This window comes from Lonchura striata, chromosome 5 (assembly GCF_046129695.1).
Source record: "Lonchura striata isolate bLonStr1 chromosome 5, bLonStr1.mat, whole genome shotgun sequence".
Lineage (NCBI taxonomy): Eukaryota > Metazoa > Chordata > Aves > Passeriformes > Estrildidae > Lonchura > Lonchura striata.
The window spans coordinates 30,857,306-30,873,843 of NC_134607.1; the positions used below are offsets into that span (position 1 = coordinate 30,857,306).

Below are 16,538 nucleotides of genomic sequence, written 5' to 3' on the forward strand. Positions count from 1 at the left end.
TCTCCCAGGATGGACAAAGGTTGGGGACTATAGTTCAGAGGTGTTGACCAGGACACACAGCACTCATCCAAGGATGCAGCAAGGATTCATCCTGGGAGATGCAATTTCTGGTTTGGTTTGGTTGGTTTGTTCATTTGGTAGCTCATTTGGTGCTTTTGTGGTTTTGGGTTTCAATTATTTTTGTGTATGGTGTTAATTAATTTTGCTGGACTGATTGTTTACAAACATTCAATATGTTGGAGAAATATATATTTTTTAAAAATGTCTATTTTTTAACTTCCTCAGAATATTACAAGCAATCCCCGTCATCTAGCACTAACAAGAAAAAAGCCCCATAAGAGTACTCTATCACCAGAAACTGGTTTGAAAATAATGCAGAAAAAAAGTACAATAGCAAAACAGAAACAAAAATTCTCTGCATTGCTGAAAGCAACAAATGCATGTGCTTTACATTATTTTATAAGTATGCTATGTCTATGCTTTCTTTGCATTTTCAGACTACTGTATCCATGTTAAGTAATGAAAGGACTGCATGGCTTGATATGTACACAGAACTCAGATAGGTAGGAAACCTCACAGAGAGCTTTGATTTCACCTTGAACCCAGGGCTCTTATTCAGACAAGTAGATAGATGATAGATAGATAGACGATAGATATATTAGATAGATAGATAGATAGATAGATAGATAGATAGATAGATATTGTGTCCTTATTATTTAGCTTCTTCTGATGCTCCCAAAATTTAAATATATCTCTACATTGTCTAATGTGGGTTTAGAATTCTCTATCCATTAACATTGACATGCATTTTATGCATCATACTGAATTAAATTTTAAGAGTTACTTCCATGTATGTTCAAAAAATTTTAGCTTGTAATTTCTATTTGGTTCTAATTTGTTGATTTTTTATTGGTCTATAGATGATGAGGACAGGTATCCTTTGCATTCATAAATCTTCTGAAAATAAATACCACTTCCTTCATACTCATTTATAGAGGTAAAATTAACAGCAGTTTCATGATTTTCTAAAGAGGCCAAGGTGATTGAATGGGTGGGGAGTAGAAATCAGATTTCATATGCTATTCAGAGAGATGCTTCTAGTTAGATATGCCAGGCAAAGAGAGTAATTCCCTCCCCAATGATTGTACTGCAAACTTTAATATTCTGCAGAACCAAAACTGGCCATGCATTTTTTAGGAAATATTTAGAATTAACTATTCTCAAACCCATTTTTAAAATATCATTCTTTGGAACAATAAAATTTCTTTAATTAAAGGTAAGACTGGTAATTTACAGGATCTAGGCACTAAGAAGGATTTTAACTATTTTATAGAGCTAAAAGCAGAGGGCACTTGGATATTTTAATGATAATTTTTGGTATGTTGCTAGCCAAAATGTCATACAGCTTTTACCTTGATTAAATCCTTTCTACACTCAAATTTTAGATTGCACTATAGAGAGAGAAAATCAAGGAATTTGAAATCATGGTTTTGAATAAGATACAGCCAAAAAATTCAATAATATGATCCAAATGTTGTCACTGAAATGGGATTTCTTTGCCAATCTAAAGAAAAATTGGTTTCATGCCCAGATTGGGATTTCATTTGAATCATACCTTGCTGAGTCAGTCATGGGAATGAAATTCTTGAGACACTGCTGTCTACTCCCTCTGTAAACTTTAGGGTAGTCTACTTAGTCTAAAATCTGAAATGCTTCATTGGGATAAGAATGAGAAAGAAAGAAAAGCTGATTACTTCAAGTCAGTTCTGCAGGAAAAGAAGGAAAAAGTAATCCTGACTCCTACAAAAACCAAGCTGAAGCCATGAAACAAGATTTGAATATACCCATGTTATATTTATTGACAGCACAGGTGATCCCAGGGTCCCCAGGGTACATGCAGAGAAACACAAAGGGGACACAAATCCATTCACAGTGGTGAATGATAAAAAGGTCTATCAGGAATAAAAAAACCCTATTCCAACTCCAAATATTTTAACTCAAAACTTGAGTCTTCTCTTTCTTGGATGGGAAAAAAAATATAAATACAATTTTAAATAATTCACAATGTTTTTCCATGCACTTCAGAGAGAGGCAGTAAAATTATACACTTAAAACAGAGTTATGACTTTAGGAAGGATATGAGTATGCCAGTGAATCCAATGACCACACAATATGCACTACTAACATTTCCTTCTCAATATTTTATATCCTTTACTGTGTAATATTCAAACTTTTTCAATAAACATTTTCTATATTTCTATATTTATTTAGATCATAAAAGGAAGTATTAAAGAGTTAACCAAAAATCTGTCACTTAAGGATCCCCAGCAAAAATGTCCCTGATTTATTACAATTATATTTGGAGATACATCAGTGAGACAATTTTCAGTCCCTCTGATATGTTACTGATTAATCCCTAATGAAATCTTATTAATAAAAATGTTATATAGAATTAAAATGCCTTGGAGGAAAAGGTGTGTCAAAGAAATAGAATTTTATGAATGTGCAATTTTGCAAAAAAAAAAAAAAAAAAAAACAACCAAAAAAAACCCCAAATGCACTGAGATCTTCCTTTCATGAAACCATGCTGGCTTTGAATCTTTATTACAGTAGTGATACAGTACAGTGTGAAAACAACCCTTTGGCTATTTTACACAGAAGTAACTCCAAACTGCTGTCCTCTGGTTTATCCTCTTTTATCTTTTTATAGGATTAAGCATATGTTACTAAGCTTTTATTCCTTAGCATTGCTCTGCTTTGTTAAGACTTGTTAAAACTGAGTTGTGCAAAGAGCTCCCAAGGTAATTGCCTTATGATTCTTGACTAAAGTATCAGGATTTTTGACTTAATGGGATTATATCTTAATACTGTATCATTTCTTCAGTATTTACATAAGTATATTGTATAAATACAACTTTTTTATTTTGTTTGAAAACAGAAATCAACATTCAACTTGTGGGCTTTTCCCACACTGTTTTTCCAGTGACTAAAACTTTTATTCTGACAGTGAAAAACTTTCAGTGCTGTATTTGCTATTTCATTACTAACAGAAAGAGAAGGGAGATAAAGGCTAAAAGGGCAAATCAGGGGAACTACTGTTTTGAATTTTAATGTAACTAATAATTTTATTGTAACACAGGTGACTCAAGTACCAAAAACTGTGTGGGAAAACATCTAAGAAACACATTAAAATACATCTATACCAAATAGGTATTGTGTAACATATGTTAGAGCAGATCTTTTAAATATCACAAATAAACATAATTGAAGCAAAAAATTGTTTGGTATATTTTTAATTTAACCTCTTAAAAGAAATATGTATTGATATATCAAAAAATATTGCTACATAATACTGAGAGCTTGATGTGATGCTTTAAATCAATGAGGTTTATGTTTTGCAGCATGAAGATGCTCAGTCATTCAGGAACCTTTCCAAGCTTATTTGGTCGTATAATTTTCAGTTCCTGAAGGACCTTAGGGCCTTCAAGGGGTTTTATGCCATCTGTTTCATATGATACGTTTTTTTGCCTAGATCCTTCTTGATATTTATTTATTGTTTGAAATCACTATTTATGGATGTAATGATTTTATTCTCTAAAACCAGAATTATTGTATAAAATGTGTGAAAAACTAAATAAAAATGAAAATATGTGCAACTTTGTGCCAGGAGCAGAAGGTAAAAATAAAAAAAATAAATGTGGACAGTATATATATAAACATTTATATATATATATATATATATATATATAGTTCTATAACCAAAAAACCCCACCAGATTCAGAAGAATTTTATAATTGCAACAGTATCTATTATTTTATACTCCCAAGGGCTATCAAATGTTTTTGTCATCGGTATCACATTCTCTTGTACTTTTGTATGTCTCTAAATATACAGGTAACGATGCTTATTCATTTGCAACCTAACCTACTTCCAAACATTGGGAAAATAAGTGTATTTAGGTAAACAGGTTCAGCTCTTGTTTGATTAACAGAGGAAACAGCAGATGTAGTATCTGTGGAATGATCTTTTTTGTTGCCTTCTTTTTGCTTCCTGTTGAAGGAAAAGGTTTCAAGCATAGAAGGAAAATTTGGGCCTTGGACTACAGAAGCTAAAGGGTGTTAGATTGTGATAGGTAAATCAAGGCCTTTAATTCAAATTCTAGACCCTATGGCTTAACTCAGTTCTGTAATAAGAACTAAAAAAAAAGGTGTAAAGTTCAAATTTAATTGACTTAAATTTGAAGTTAAACTTTCAATAAATGAAGTTGTGTTTTTGTTACCTGTTCTTCAATTAATTTCCTATTTTGTTCAAAGAATGTTATGATATCTTTGTGCATTGAGTTACATGACTCACAGAAATAATGATTTCACCTATATCAAAGTATAACACACTTCTTTCTGCAGAGCATGGTCACTCTTCTATCAATACAAATTATACTCTTCTTTCTGCATTCCAGAGCTAAATCCTGAGTACTTTATAAACTTCACTAAATATGACTCATGCAAAGCTCTATAATAGAGATGCAAACTTGATAAAAATTTCAAGACCGCTAGCCATAATAACATTATCTTGCTGTACCAATAAAAAATTTAAATGGAGAATAAATACAAAAGTCTTTTATGTATGAATTTTCTTACTTAATGGTGATTGGATAGATCACTAGGTCAATCTGGTAGACAGGTACCAGATAATAATTCAAATTGTCTATATGGTTTATGGAGAACATACTATAATTATTAACTACCACATGTATTTATAAAAATCACTAACTGACTTCACCTACACAATTTAGAAAACAAGACAGAGTCAGACTGCTTAGTGCATTTTAGGATGTTGAAATGAGAAAATCAAATCTGTGAAATTATCTTCCCAGCTGTGTCCTCTGTGCAGTGGTGAGAAGACTGTAGCATGCAGTAGTGTTGCACTGACCTCTAGAATCATCTGAAAGCTTGCTAGCCACTTTCTGCATTAGAAAATGTAACACTGGGATACAGATATTTGGTGCTAGAATCAAATTTTTTGTGCATCCCAAGAACATGGGGTAGAAAGACATGAAAAGCCCACTAGCAGATCCTTAACAGTGAATATTCAAGGGAGGAAAGCCTGAATGAAATCATATAAGGATTTTGAGACCAGTGATTGTACATAAAGAGGTACTTCATCAACAAATGGGAAGAAAAAAAAATTTAAAATTAAATATGTTTCATTATTTAAATATAATTATTTTTGCAGTGCAATAGGGCTTAGATCAGTTTGTATAAAAAGCCGGTGTCAATCATTCTTCATGTGATCAAAATCATAATATTTGCCATGAGGATTAATGGATTTTTAGGAGCTAATTCAGAGTAGCTGTGTATAACTTATAAAGAAATTTTACTGGGTATCCTTATAGCTAGTTACTCTTTTAACCTTAGAATAAATTAATATTCCATTTTCTGAATCACATTTAAAAATTAGAAGCTTCATATCATTCTGTGAGGCTGCTAGGTTGAAATGGTAGATGCTTTATCAAAAATAATCACTCTACTTTATTTTAAATTAAATACAGCACATTCAAAATATATTGTTTTATTGTCATCAGATGGAAGAATAAAAGTGACTATAGGACTTATGAGATCAGTTCTGCTTTCCTTACTCAGAAATTTGCACTTTTCAAAAGACTGTGAAAGACAGAAAGTAGGTTTAGGCTAACCAGCAATGCGTTACATAGTCTGGCATATCAGGACAGTTAGATACATTTTTTCAGTCATTCCCAGGAGGATCACATGCCCACATATCTGGAGTGACAAAAAACCCTTATGCAGTTAGTTTTCGGTGATGGTAGAGATGAATATTTGGTCTGAATCTTTCCTTCCTTGAGCCCCTAGATACTGCTCCAATATGTATATAAATCCCAGCTGAAATACCTATTATTATTCTTGTAAATACATACAGCAATTTTTAAAACCCTTTATAAACAAATATATTTAAGAGCTTTTCCTATTGGTTTTTTCATATAATGTCATTAGTCCTTTAATACATACTGAATTTCATGCAAATAGTTCCAGCAGGCAGGGAGACATCCATGAAAGCCAGTCCTAATATGTCTTCTTAAGTTGGATTTCCAGTACCTTACTTAATTAGAAATGTTATCCTAAGTGAATCTAATTCTATTAATGCCTTTAAAATTTCCTGCTTAGAGAACATTATGTAATTCTGATGTTTAAGCAGTCAATGAGAAAGGTGGAGGAAAGTTTTGTGTTGGTTCCTTTATCATAATGCTTCAGAACATGGATCTGCAAGTTCCTGCAGGACTTCACTTGTTGTTTTCCAAGGATATCTTTGTTAATGGTAGGAGTTAATAAAGGGGTCTAATATTTTGTGTGTAGAATCCAGGCTAGTACCTGCTAATATTTGTACTAGAAAAACTGAAGACTTGTACATTATACGGAGCTTTTGCAGAATGATTGCTGAAATCAAAATAATATTTTTTATTTCAATTATATACAAATCAGAGAATTCTATAAAATTTTCAATTATATAGAAAGCAGAGAAAATCCAGTTTCTAAGGTGGAAGTTATTGATATTTAAATACATTAATAGATTATACCTATTGAACTAAAAAATCTCTTACACTGTTGAATTACTGTAAGAACTTAGTTTCTAATTTCAAATCAGAAGATGCAAGTAGGTCACATGTTGTGATTTTTTTCCAATAAGATTTCAAAATATTTTTGGCATGAGACCTGTGGAACTTCCACCAGATCTTTTCCTGCAGCATCAGCAACATATCTGAACTTCAGAAATGGAATTTTATTTAACTGTGGCAACAGAAAATCTTAACTGATATTTAGAAACTGGATTATATAATTCTTATTAATATTGCAAAACCCCCATAGTTCAGTATATTTTTCAGAAGTATATGTATGTGTATCAAAATTGCATCATATAATCAAAAATGCATGACTTTTTCAGAAGTCATGCTGATCTAAAGTTTTTGTATGCTTAGCATCATAAAAATATTTGTCATAACAGGTTTTATAATATATATTCTTCATCCCTCACCTGGTCTATCTCATACAATAATAAGAAATAAGTTTCAAACTTGCACATGAAAAGCTTAGTTGGAACAATAGTAATTAGTACCCTGTATTAATTAAGGAACAACACTTCAGATTGGTATCCAGAGTGGTCTGAGGACATGTAGCTAAGATATACATATTAAAACAGACCATGGAGAATACAGAACATGGGGAATACATTCATTTCAGAGCAGCAATTTATGCTTTGTTATTGAAGGTAAAATAAAAAATTAACCTGTTTATATCATACATATGAAATCAAAACTTATAATGTTGTTCTTATTTCAATTTAAGAGATTCATCCCCCTTGGGATTAGATGATCCAAAGGAAAAAAAAAAAACAAAAAAAAAAACAAAAAAAGAAAACAATTAAACACTTGAGGCAAAATAGTTATTCCACTCTTTCAAAGATTCTCAGACTTCAAAAGGAGAAACAGAAGAATGAAGAAGCCATTATACATGAGAAGGAGGAATTTAATTCAGTCATAAAAGCATTTTGCCCCTGCCAATTAAAACAATAGGCGGATAACATGAAAATTCAGTAGGAAAACAAAAATTATTTTCAGATGGCAAAAAAAGGAAAATATGATGAACAGAAAGGAGAAATATCTAGATTTATAGAAAACACAAATCAAATCTCCTTGGGAATAATGTCTATTTCTTTTTACATTGCCTTTTTTAATAGCTTCAACATTCCAGAGATATAAATTCTCTTTTCCTATTCAAGAGATCTTGAGTCTGTTTAAAATAATTCACTTGCTGTGATGAAATTCATTGTTGCACAGGTAGTATTTTAGGGCTTTATAGTTGTGGAATGTGTGGAATGAAATTCTAGTTCCTCTAAGGAGAGTGGAAGAACTGTCTTCTGATTAGTTTAATTGGTGCAGAATTCAACTTTCTGAGTGTAGATCCTCCATTTAATTCCCTCTCTCCTGATATTTTTTGAAAAGGGGTCAGTACAGTATTGTCCTTATCATAGGAACAGGGAGTGGTTGGTTCTAGAAACAGATGCCAAATACAGGGTGTCACAGCAATTCTCAAGCAGATTGAAGATCTTCCTTCTTTGCCTTCAAGGAGAAAAAGTTCCCTTTGTGGGAGAGACTTGCTGTTCTTGCTTTGCAGACACGTTCTATCCTCCTCAAGGTGAACACTTTCCAAGACTTTTGTAGAAGATGTACCTGAAAGATTTAGAACATTCTCATTAGAACCTAAAAAATTATCAGTGAGTCATAGGGCTTATTTTATTGCATAAAAACAATTATCGGAACTAAGCTCTGATATAGAACAAATTTGCTGAATCAGACCCCACTATTGCTGATCATTTGGACTCATTTATTGTGTTATGTAATGTAACATGTAGCAGCATTTTACAGGTCTGATAGCTTATCATTAGGGTTAATTGAATACAAAATGCTTTTTGTCAGGTCTGGAGTCAAGTACTTGCAATGTGGCAAAACTAAAACCACTTTATTACACTGGTGTGGCCTTAGGAAATGGGTGTTTGTAATGCTGTTGTAAATATATAATATTATAGTAAACATAATTACCAGGAGAATCAATGCAAATTGATTATAAAGCCATCAAAAGAACATACCACAACTGTTAAATTAATTAGTATAACTATTTCTAGAGTAGGAGAAGTAATAAACTTGTGCACCTTTTTCCATTCTCCAGTCTCAAATAACAAGTTGAAAACAGCTACTTGAGATTTCTACACATTACTATTTTAAAAGGTTCTTTTTATATTTTAGTCAGTTTTACATAGAAAATGGAAAAAAATAATTTTTGGCACTTTTCAAAGCATATTGTACTACATACTAATATTATATTATATATATATTAAAATGTATTCTATACATATTCTATATTTTATTTGTATTCTTTATATATGTTTAAATATTTGGAAAACACTTTCATGGCACTGTCTACTCATAAAGGCAATAGGCAGCTTTAAAAAAAGTCATAGAATGGTTGAGTTTGGGAGGGACCTTAAAGGTCTTTTAGTTCCAAGACATGCTGCCTTGGGCAGTAACAACTTTCACTGGACTAGGCTGCTACACAACCTTTTAAAAATTTCCTTTCCAGCTCTCTTTTAGCCCCCTTTAGGTACCGGCAGGCTCCTTTAAGCTCTCACTGGAGCTTTTTCTATGTTTTAAACAGCTTTCACACTAAAGTGAAAAATGTTATTTAACTCTGGTGCTCCTAGGAAATCCATGGTATGAAGTTATGAGGATCATATTTTCCAGTTAGAAACTGATGGTGTCCACATTTACTTTTTTGCACCCTAGCAGATGTTTTAAACATGCCTCTCATTATTTTTGTGACACATACTCCCAAATCCTGTTTTCTTGGACAAGTAGATGAGGAATAAGCTACCCCAAAGGCTGCACATGAGGCAGCCATTCACTTCCTCTACAGTCTGATCCAATAGATTTCAATTAACCTAATCCTTACCCTAAGGTCCTCAGGTATCTGCCCTCAATGCACTCAATCCCTTATTTCTGCTCAAACTCTTTTTTCCTCATTTAACCACTGAAGACCTTTCTTGTCATTGTTGCTGTTATTAATTAAACAACCATCTGTGATTTCTTAAATCTTTTACTAAACTTATTTTATTTGAACCAGTGAAGCACAATTCTCCTTCTATTCCATTAGTTGTTTTTAATTGATCTAACCGAAGCAAGTTCCTAACCAGTTAGCTAATTTCTTCATTTAATGAAACCAGCTGTCTCACAGTCATGTTATTGATCATTTTCAGGCCTAAGCATCTGTTATTCCAGGCATTTTAATGGTCATTTCCAATTGCCTCGGATATCATTATATACAATCATTGCACTGTCTTTTAACTAATTTAATTAATCCCAGGCATTTTCACTTCTCTTATTACTCTAACACTCTAGCCTGTTGGTCTTTAAAAAGAGGTACCCTTCCATGGCAAGGAAAGATAAAAATACTGATTCTCATTTCTCATGTATTTTTTTCAGAACACATTGCTGACCTAATACCCACAAAATCTTTTCCTTAGTATGGAGCTACTGCACTTCAGTGTTAAACCAGTGCTTCCCACTTTCTGTCTTCCAACCTTTACAGCTTTACTTATAAAACTACAATATTTTTAGGATACACACCCTCCCTATAATAAATTTTGAAAATAACAATTGTTCTTTGATTACTACTAGTGTCCAAAGTATTCTGATGAATAATGTTCTACTAGCTGGAACATCCATGAACTTAGGAGACAAGAATACAGACACCTTCTGCTCATGAAGCTCAATTATTCTGATCACTGGTCCATAAAAGAGGATAGAAAAAGCAAGTTTATATTTAATAACTTTCAGCAGTTTGAGACCAAGACTGTCTAACTGTAAATCTCCTTTAGTCTGTGTTTGCTTATCCAAAGAATGAAAAAAGGAAAAAGGAACTACAAGAGCAGATTAAGTTATTATGAATGCTTAACCTCACCTGCAAAGTCAAAAGGATAAAACAGAGGAATGGATCGCTGTGTGAATCTGGTATCTTGCACAAAGGTATTTTTCAAGATAGTTATATCAAGAGCATTGTGGGCCTATATCTTGCCTTTTTTTTTTTTTTTTTTTAATTAGGATTCAGGATTAATCAAGGACTACTTTTTAGAATAATGTAAACCCAAAACCTTCTTTCAGCAACCACTTGAGTATTGAAAGCAAAGATTAAACTCAGACTCTACATGTTACTTAAGAACACACAGCATTTTAATTACCTGAATAATCCTTGTAAATGGCACAGGACTGAAAAGGTAGTAGAGATAAACACATTTACATATTTAATGTCTACCATTTAAATAAGAACTTGGGAGCAGTGTCCCAAGAACATAGTGGAGTACTCAACAACCTCATTTAAACCAGCCACTGGTTATCCAGAATTTGTAAAATAGATTGCTATATTCTTTTGATCTGGTAGCCAAATATATAGATATCTAGTTTTTTTAATGCTTATCAAATATTTCAGGTGACAGAGGATATAACTGAAGCAAAAATAGACTCAGTTTTTTTTCTCACTGAAAAATATGGAACAAATAATTAATTTGCTGCATTTGTCTAGTGCTAGAAGAATTACACTGCTAATGACTTATTTATATCAAAGAAACACAGCAGACAGTTCAAAGAATCAAAAAAAAATCTATATTTTCTTCCAAAAAAAAGAGCAAAATTCTTTATATAATAGCAACTGGGTAGTACTTAGTGCTGTATATGCTGATGCCTTTTTTCATCCTATATAGTCTTCCGACCACTGGGATAATCCAGCAAGGTGCTGAGTACTCTTTAGCACGTGCTGAGTGCTCCAAGCATTATTACAGTACAAATAGGTCCTTTCTTCCACAGCACTTTGCAGATTTGAGCTTTTGCACTTGTGGACATCCCAAGGTACATCACTGACATTGTACTCTTCATTACAGACTTTAAAAGAGTCATTGCAGACACAGCTCTCCTGGAAGACAGTAGAATGAACAATGAGCTTAGTGCCTTAAGGAGGTGGAACAGAAGCTACATGGAGTTAAGAGTAATTAAGTGGGTATTTATTGAGATGATTTCAAAGGCCACACCCAGCAGTACCAGATGGCTCCAAGATTGAAGCAAAAGAGGGCTTGGTCATGAGATCTCACATTTTTATAAGTTTTAGTCCATTTGCATATAAGAATAACTGTCCAATTAATAGCTTCAAATTATGAAATTTCATCATCCTTGCCTGCTTGCCCACCCTGCTCTTTTGGCCTGAAGTTTGAAGAGATTGTCCTTGAGTCTCCAGCCAGAATAGGATTGTTTTGTCTTCACCACCCTGTGAAAAGATCCTAGTAACACTTAATATAAAGCTAAAGCTGCACACCAAAGCAGAACAGAAAAACTTAAAACCTAAGGTATCAAACTCAACTTCAGGAACAACATCAAAGAACAATCTATTTATAGTAACACAAAAATCAAGGACACACTAGAGACATTTGCTAATGCATTCTTTCTCATAATATGAAAGGGAGAAGAGGAAAAAAAAGCAAAAATAATATTTGAGCTTAGTTTTTAAATTTTCACTTTTCCTTCTGTCCTTTCATTCTTCCTTTTATAATCTCCATTTTCATTAATTTGAATATAAATTTTAACTCTGAACAAATGTAAAGTCTTAAATACTTTCAAAAAAAATCCTTCCATTCTCTGAGCATATGCTAAAAAATATGCACCTGTGTATGAAAGCCAGCACCGTGATACTGCATTTCAAATGTTAAACTAACACACCTTCAACTGAAAGAAAAAATGGAAGAGGATAAAAAATGTTTAGTATTCTTATAAACTGCAGTTTCAAGTGAGAAGTGTCAAGGGTCAAACTGATCTAAGGATTTGTCAAAAAGCCTATGCATAGAAGAAATTGTGGGCACTTCTGCAAAATTCTGTTGTTCAATCACTTTTGTGAATGCCCCTTGCTGATGTTCTAATATGTGGCTGATTGCAATGTGATATCCCCTAAGTATATGCTAATATTCTTCTTCCCACTCCATAGTTGCAGTTGACTCTATTAAAAAGCTGTTAATGATTATTAGCATTCTTTCCTGTTAAAGAGGACTAGCACGATCCTTTGAACTGCATATGTAAGTAGCATGCAGGCTTCTTACATTTCATGAGGTAAGACATTAAAGTACAGATGAAGATTAAGCCAGACTGATTTAATGCATTGATTAATATTGAATTATGCAATAACTGTTAACATAAATATGCATAACATTGAGTATCATTAAATTAATTTAAATTTCACAGTTATATTCAATAAAACAAATAGACAACTGAATATTTTCTAGCTGAGTGTCATATCAGTGCAGATAAAAAATACCTAAATGTTATACTGTTTAGTGTCACTGTTTGCAACATGTTATCTAGTTCTGTTTCCCATGATAGCCTCTACATTGTGTCCTTCAGTGAATCCAAAGCCTAGTGAAGCAAAATACTTCTATTTGACACATTTTAAATTTCTGTTGTATATAAATTTCTGTTTATATTTCTGATGTATAGATCACTCATGTTGCGTGATGTTATTTTTTACTCTTTAAGTCACTTGTCTGCCATCCCAAATCAGCTGACAGCATTGCCTTGGGTAGAAAGCTCTTCGGTATTTGATGATGTACAACAGCAAACACAATGGGAGATAGCAAATTTGTTAAAACCTTGTGGTTAACCTTTCCTGTTAACTGCAATATTGTAAAGCCTTTATGGCCACAGGAATTGCACAGCCTTTGCTGACACTGAAACAGGCAATGGTTATTGCTGAAGGCATCTGACTTAACAAAGCTTCTTTGGGAATAACAGAACAACTGGGATCCTGAATAAAAATGTGTTTTCATATTGCTTTATGGAGGATATTTTATCCAATAATCTTAGCAGCCTGTGAGAATATTCTGTATATCCATTTTTTTTTCTTGCACCAGTTTCAATATTGTCAAATACAAATAATTTAAATCCTCAGTGTTTGAAAATATTTTGCATTGGATCCTGTTATATAAATCTTAACTAGAAAACTAAAAACAAATGCTAAATTTGTCCCCAAAACAGGCAAAAAAAAAAAAAAATCAAAACACTGGTATTCTTTTCAATATAGTAATCTCATTACTGTTTAGAAGAATAATACTTCTTGTATTAGTTACTAGTACTTGAAGTTTCTGAGTATTAGAAAAAGGACCATATATGCCAAAATTAAACAAACTGTTTTTTCTTCACAAGAAATTCTCTAACATTTACAATGAAACAACTGAAAAATAGAAAAGTTAATAAATGTTGACTCATAACTGCTGTGCAGTTCTCAAAATGAACTGTGCACACAATATAACAAAGAACTTGTATACTTATAAAAAATCAAATTTTAATTTATATTTTTGAATAAACTCCCTTATATCATTTGCAAACTACTTTGTATTTCTGCTCACAAATTTTCTAATAATTTGTTTGCAGGGTAATGTTCAGAGAATGAACTTAAAACTGTTGCAATTTTTTTAGAATCAAAATTCTGAATAACAAAATAGTAGAATAAGTTGTACATGTTATTATAATGGAAGAGGAACAAGGTATATTGTTTATGTAGTCTGTGATACTAAATGAGAGTGATGTTTATTGTTTCACAAAAAAAAATGCTAAAAAAGAAGAGAACAGAGTCAAGTAATTTGTCCTGATTTCAGAGATCTTTCCCACAAGGATGTGATGCTGATAAATTTTGAAATAATTAATATAAAATATGTAAGTTTGTATTTAATATAAAGAAACCCAAATAACTATCAGTAGTTAGTCTACTGACTATTTATTTCAGATTATTCACCCAAACACACAGGAAAGCTCTTCAATAGCAAGACAGTCCCAAGTTTCTTATATTGACCGAGACCAAGAACATTTTTACAAGCTCTGAGTTTTTGTTCTTTTTTGCTTCTCCCTTTTCTTATTTTTATCATTTATTCTAGAAGTCAATAAATCATGTTGTCCTAGAAAACATATTGTTTTTCCTTATACCTCACCCCTTGTCTGCCTGACTGTAACATAGGCCCATTTATACTCTGTTTTGGCAAAGCTTGTAGAAATATTGCAAGGAGCTCTCATTCATTTTGGGGAAAAAAACACATGGATGCTGGTATGAAAACACCACTGTAAGGCTTCCAAACCTGTTTCTCTCTGCTTTTTTTTATCTTTGACAACTTCACATCCATCACTAAGATTACAAAAGATTATGGCATAGGATTTCAGAACATTTTGAAGAAAAAAGGAAGTTTTGAAGAGTGCTTGTTTCCTTAATTGGAAAATTGACACAAATTTTTTTTTCTTCATTTATGTTAATTCCAATAAATCTGTTTCTGAACAGCCCAATGGAAAGTGTATTAATGGATAAATGTGTAGAGCAGTTGTTCATCTAAGTATCTTAGCTATTCATCTCATGATGGGAGCAATTTCATGTTGTTTTAAGCTTTGAGTTACTAATATGAAGACTAATGTTAAATATGTGATTTTTTCCAAAGAATTTATTCTTCATATAACACATATGAGGTGTTTTGATGAATTTGAGGAAGGAAATTTCCACAAGTTTTTTGTAAAGTTGTCGTTGGATCTAGTGCTGGCATATTTTTAATTCCCGTCACTAAATGTATAGCAGGCTGGAATTTTGGTCTTTTCTCTTCACTTTTTAATGACTGATTGAAGCTTTGTTGAATAAATCTAAGTACAACATAATGGAAAATATATACTGATGATTTTTTTAATTAAGTAGAAAGCCTGTAAATTAAACTACATGCATGTGTTGAAAGTTAAAATTCAAGTTAAATATCTTAACCCGTTTCCTTAAGAAATTTAGTAATTAATTCTTCAAGTACTAGGACTGACAAAAGAAGTAGAGGGACATCAGGGACCCAGTGCTAATCCTGTAATTCTGACAACGTCTACTGCCTTAAAAAAATGCCTAATTGTGGAAGTGTGTACACTGCACAACACACTGTGTGTGTGTACAACTGCACAACATTGGCAATACTTTAAGTACTCAAGGTACTCAAGGTGCTGAAAGGTATTCCTGTATTTGCACAGCACTGATTTCACACTGGCAATCAGGAAACTCCTGTTTGTCTAAAACCAAATTGTGTTCTCTGTGTAGAAAGACTTCCCATTAGGACAAAAGTTCAATTAGCCATCTTCTGAAATTGCTTGATACATGCATTTTAGATAGACACAGAAGGCAAACATGATCACTCCTTTTTTTGAAGTGAGTAGTTAATAGCATCAAAAATGTACAAGATATTCAAATATTAGTCTCTCATATTCCTGTTATTGTCCAAAGCAGAGAAAAATAGAAAAAAATTAACTAAAGCTCAAATAAATCTATAAGTTTTGTTTCAAAGTTCAGTACTTGTTATCCATTACTTCTATTAAAAATGACAATTTTTTGTGCCTGGAATTGTTTTCTTTAAGAACTCCTACACTGACATGCTCTATCAGGTATTGTTCTGACTGCTGAATTACACAGGAAAAAAACACAGTATTATTTGTCTTTGGGACTCTGATTTTCTTTAGTGATATATTTTTCATTTCTTTGGGGTTTGTCCCCAAAAATATTTCTTCTACTCTGAAGTTTCTCTCTCTCTTTTCTATTGAAACAAAAAATACAAAAATACAATTAGCTTTCCAATCTCCACTTTTTTGTTTTATTTGAAGTGAATAATATAATGAAGCTTATTAAAATTAAAGCTTGAAGCTTCTTTCCTCTATTTAATATGTATTAGTATTTTGATTTTATTTATCATTAGAGTAATTCAGGTAGTGATAGCTGTCCATATTCTCAGGCTAGGATTAAATTCTGCCAGTGAATACATAAAATTTTGAATGCATTAAGAACTTAATTTGTTTTGGAATTTCCATTTTCTGGAAATTTTAGTGTGTTCTTCACATTAAATAATAGACAAAATTTGTATTTCTTGACAGCATTGACTTCTGA

At 32.3% G+C, this 16,538-nt stretch overlaps 1 long non-coding RNA gene across 1 annotated transcript in view; it reads right to left on the reverse strand.

The window, feature by feature from the left end:
- Positions 1-7,846: 7,846 nt before the first annotated feature.
- The window catches only part of LOC110484510 (uncharacterized), a 73,428-nt gene continuing 64,736 nt past the window's right edge, over positions 7,847-16,538 (reverse strand). The window contains exon 3 of the long non-coding RNA XR_004149496.2: positions 7,847-8,239. This is a non-coding gene — a long non-coding RNA (uncharacterized LOC110484510). The remainder of the gene's footprint in view (positions 8,240-16,538) is intronic.